The following is a 5,640-nucleotide window of genomic DNA, read 5'->3' as shown; positions in this document are numbered from 1 at the left end:
ACCAGAATAAAATCAGAGATTCTGTTTAGGCAAAGCAGGAGCGACCAGTACAGGATGTTGCAGATTAGATCACATATTTTCGGGACTTTAGGAATATTTATAATAATTATGATCTTTATAACATGCACAGTAGTGTTTGTTTGTTTGTTTGTTTTAATCAAATGTGTCCATTAGTGATTTAAATTTCTATATTAGGTTAAAAAAAGAACCGGCTATAGATAGAAATTAGAATTTCATATGACATCATGTGTGTTTTATTAGCACGACGGTGGTTTTTGAGTTGTCTTGTGCTAGCTGTAGTTTAATTCCTCCCCATAAAAAGAGTCTAGCTAAATCATCTCAAAATTTCAAATATGAGCATTCATTTTACCTTAGGTGATTAAATAATCCTTGGAAATAACATCCAAGGTGGTTTCATCTCCTGCCTCTGGAGCAATCCCCTTCTCTCTCACACAGAGAGAAACAGATATATTCTCTTCTATGGACACTTATGATCCTTTCCATGTCTCTTCAGGTATAGTAACTAAGCAAAGATACACTTATTTTATTCATGATCTAATCTTCATAATTAGATGGAAGACAAAAATGTGATGAACACATTTATAATAAGAGCATGGATTTCTGCAATGACCACAGTAGTTCTCCTGGTACTCACAACAGTTCAATAAGCAAAAAGGATAAAAGTTGACAAAAAGACATGCTGTCACACATCAAAAGAGTTAAGAGAATATATGTGGGAATGCATAAGTATCATATTTCAAAAATAAGAAAGTTCATAATCCACACTGGCCACCTGTTAGTAACTGTGTAACACTATGATTAGGTTAGAAACAAAAGTTTCTTAATTGTTGCATCCAAGCCACAAGTAAATGCCTAACATTTAATATCCTTTCTTTTTATTTTCTGTAATAAAAGATAACCATTTCAAGGTTTTAGTGAATTTTTGTAAACACAATTGTTTTAGGTACCTAAGAGAAAAAATAGAAAATGTATAAGAATGAAAAATCAATTTTAATAAGCAGAAGAAATTGTTAAAAAGAAAAATCTTGCAAAACTTAGAAATAAGATAAAAAGGTGTCAGACAATTAAAAGCAATCTAAATGCATTTGTGAAAATTTTGACAAGGAAATCAGAGAGCAGATCCCCTTCACCAAATGAGAGTACTTTTTAAAATACACCATTTTCTCCTTAATTCTTGTTTTTAAGATTTATGTTATTTTTGTTTATTTGTGTTTGTATGTGTGCATACACCTACAGGTGTGTTTGGTTTACATGCTGACCAGAAGATACTGACAGATTCCCAGGGGCTAGAGGTGCAGGCAGCTTGAGCTCCCTGATGTGGGAGCTGGAAACCAAACTCTGGTCTCCTGAAAAAGCAGTAAGCACTCTCAACTACTGGGCCCCTAACCCAATTATCCATGTGTATTTGAACACTTGAAATGCAACCAAGGCTCTTCATATCTTAATAATCCATTCATCATTCATTAGATATAGAATACTAGGAACCATAGCCAGTCTGAGAATCTAAGACAAACGAAAATTCTTTATATTATTATTTATAACACAAATATAAAATATAAATTTCTTTATATTATTATTTAAAACACAAAATCAGTACCCAGGATAGAGGGGAGAAAGCAAGTTAACACTATTCTCAAGTGCCGTAAGAGAGGTCATTAAGCTTTGACATTAATGAGCAATAGATTGAAACAAAATCTATGTCAAAGGAAATGCATGTGCAAAGAGCTCATGGAATTTTACCAGAAATGACATGCTAGGCAGGGACTTGTTTTATTTTAAAATTATTTTCTTAGCTTGTATATAATAATATTTCCCCAGAGTCTCATTTGTTTAAAATATGCACAGGAAGTCACTGTTCATTTATTCAACAAATATTTATTGAGTGTCTACTTTGCACTTGAAGTCTGGGGACACAGTGGGAACAAAACAGGAAATACCTCTGATCTGATGCAACCTAAAGTCTCATAAGGATATATAATTTTTCAAAGGGTTCCACACCCACTGTTTTATCATGAAGCAGCATGAATATGGCAATGTAAAATACATTCATGTACCATCTGATTTATGCACCCTTGTTCCACTAAACCAGACAAACTAAAACTTTAATAAAGGAACTATATAATGGAATTTATTTTGGTAGTCACAGTATATTAATGAGACAAATGTGTAGAACTATTTAATACTATATTTTCAAATAATTAATGAACATAATACAATGAAATACATTTTGCAGTCATTTTAGGAATGCTAACTTTTTCTCAAGACTTTGTTTTCCGGTAGTATCTAATACGGAATAATCTAGAAATAAGATTCAAGTGGGGATATTTAGTGGGAATTCATTTAAATGATATTATCAGTTTTAAAACTTTGAAGTTTTCATGCTTATAAATGAGTTTAGTCATTTTCACTGTATTGTGTTCATCTAATAAAGATGTATGTCCCACATACGGTTAGTCTATATTCTTTTACATTCCAAGAGCTAGTCTGAGAATCTAAGACAAACTACAATATAAAAATTCTAGGTTAATTTCAGAATAAATTATATCATTACAGTTGTATTCCAATAATTTTTAAAAATAATTCTATATGTTACATTCGATAAGAAACCACTTTGTTTACTATAAGAATTTATGGCCACATATCAGTTATAGAGCTACTATTTAAAAACCTCTTACAAGCCGGGCGGTGGTGGCGCACGCCTTTAATCCCAGCACTCGGGAGGCAGAGCCAGGCGGATCTCTGTGAGTTCGAGGCCAGCCTGGACTACCAAGTGAGTCCCAGGAAAGGCGCAAAGCTACACAGAGAAACCCTGTCTCGAAAAACCAAAAAAAAAAAAAAAAAAAAAAAACCTCTTACAAAGCTGGGCGGCGGTGGCACACATATTTAATCCCAGCACTGGAGAGGCAGAAGCAGGAGGATCTCTTTTGAGTTCGAGGCCAGCCTGGTCTATAAAATGAGTTCCAGGACAGGCTCCAAAGCTACACAGAGAAACCCTGTCTCGAAAAACCAAAAACAAACAAGCAGTAACAACAACAAAAAACTCTTAAAACTATTTCACTAAAACATTTCAATCTTCTGAATATAGTAAACTAATTTATAAACAGCAAAATATTCGAGGTTAGAAAAAATATGTCTGAAGTCTTTGCACAGTGTTCTAATTGTATATTTGTTCATGTTTACAAAGTAAATGTCTATGGATACCATTTAAGATATTTAAACTACAGTGTGACATTAAGATTTTGAATTGTGCTCAGAGATATGTCTCAGTAGATAAAGGCAAGCCTGACAACCTGAGTTCAGTCCCCAGGATCCACCTCACAAAAGTAGAGAATCAACTTCCTCAGCTTTTCCTCTGACTTCCACAGACTGCCCTGCCAGGCATGCATGAATATAATATGTGATACATGCAAATGAACAAGTAAGTAAACGTCATGTTTAAAACAGATTCTGCCTTGTGTTATGAGTCCTTTGAAATACTCAAAATACTTTTCAATGTACTTTAAATCACTTTTCCAAACACATTCCAACCTCTGGAGTCCAGTGTTGAAAGTCAATTAAAGAGACTTGATTTTTAAAGTAGATCACATTTGGATAGCTTGAAATATTTTAATGCAGATTCAGAGAACATACAGGCATCACAGAACCATTATAATAATCTGCTAACCATCCTTTTTCCTTCACTGCCTAAAACATTCACCAATTACTCATAAATGTGAGTGTCTCTTGAAGTAAGGAACACGATAAACTGAGGAATGCACTTTACATGCTTTATTTTTGAGATGGTTTCTATCTAAAATGTAAAGCAATTTAAAATCATGTGATCAAGAATAAATGTCTCCATATTAAGGTAAATACAATATGTGGGCTTGTCATTATACCAACATGTGCTTTATGCCATATAAACTATTTAGGCAAGGCAATATTAATTATAGTCCTTTAAAAATTATGGAAATATATTTAAATGTTCTAATTATGAGATGATAACTAAGTTTTACCCTCAAACTATGAATTAAGTATCAAAGGTGTCCATACAAAGTCGGATTTCAAAACATCATACACAAAATCACACAAAAAGCAAAATTTAAGACAGAGTATGGAAGACATGAAAAACGGGAAATAAAATGTCACACTTACAATAAGCCTGATCTAGATGTTCCAGCTAATAACTATGAAGACCTAATTTATAAGAATAAGAATTGATAAATTTATTCAAGTTCCCTCCTTCTTAATATGACCATATATACCTACTGTGTCAGGCTGTACAATGAAGCACAGTCAGTCTTGATATAACCCAATTTGAAAAATCAAATTCCAGTGCCACTTCAGCTTAAGGAAGCCTGTGAGCACACTATGAACACAATGCTACTTTGGAGTCTTCCTATGTTACTGACATGTTATGGCCAAGACACATGGAAGAGTTCTCTACAAACCTGTGTCTGCCAGGTGGCATGCTATTATGAAGATGCAATGACCATTCTTTATAAATCATCAGTTGCTTCTTTCATGTCTCATTTGTCTAATAGAGACAATCTCTGTTTCTCCTCAGACACTCAGCTGAGATTTCAGTTACTTCTTCCCATCCCTCTCTCTTGGCTGTATTCCACCCACCAGCCAGGCATGGGAGGCATAGCACACCTTTAACCCTAGCACTCGGGAGGCAGAGGCAGGTAGATCTCTAAGAGTTGGAGGCCAGTCTGGTCTACAAAGTGAGTTACAGGACAGCCAGGGCTGTTACACAGAAAAACCCTGTCTCGATAAAAATTTTAAAAGATTATAAATAAATGAGATAAATAAAAAAAATTACTCCAGTGACACATGATCTGGGGATCATGGGAGGTAATAGAATATTTAGAGTGTGGAAAGTTAACTGAAGTGGGAAGGGATCAGTTTATACAGCCACAGGGAGACATTTCACTGGTAAAGGTGTTTTGTGGTCATTCAAGTTCCTGAAAGTAATGCCTTACCAACACACCGTGAAACAGACCAATAAACTCATTGGCTCTCCAAGCTAAACTTGACTGGGATCATTACTTTGGTCTGTTGTTGGTGTCCTAACTGAGCTGAACAGACTTTTGTTCACACCTTACCAGAAAAATTCACACAACAACCATGTATTTCAGCATAAGTAATCCAAGAGCTGCCATGTGTTGTCCTACCTTTCTACACACTGCTTTACCAATACACAGGAATTCAGAAAATTAAGGGAAGTGAAGTGCGAGCCAAAATAAACCCTTTCTTCCTTTAAAAGAGAGAGAGAGAGAGAGAGAGAGAGAGAGAGAGAGAGAGAGAGAGAGAGAGAGAGAAAGAGACAGACAGAGAGAAAGAGACAGACAGAGACACAGACAGAGAAGTTAGACTGTTCCTTGTGTTAATTTTCTTCAGCATTAATGTTGCTAACATCCTATTTCAATTTTGGACAACTATCACTTCTGTAACTGGATGCCTACTTTTTCTAGCAGACACAACGAAATCAGGGAAAATGCAAAAATTCTTGCTGTGAGCTGAGGAAACAGCTCTGACTCTACCCAAACATGACTAATCTTTCATCCCTTCGGTGCAGAACTGTTATTTAGGGTTGGTGCTCTACCTTTTGCCAAGAATCAAGCACTGTACAGCCAT

Source organism: Peromyscus eremicus, chromosome 10, assembly GCF_949786415.1.
Source record: "Peromyscus eremicus chromosome 10, PerEre_H2_v1, whole genome shotgun sequence".
Taxonomy (NCBI): domain Eukaryota; kingdom Metazoa; phylum Chordata; class Mammalia; order Rodentia; family Cricetidae; genus Peromyscus; species Peromyscus eremicus.
This window is presented reverse-complemented; position numbering follows the sequence as displayed.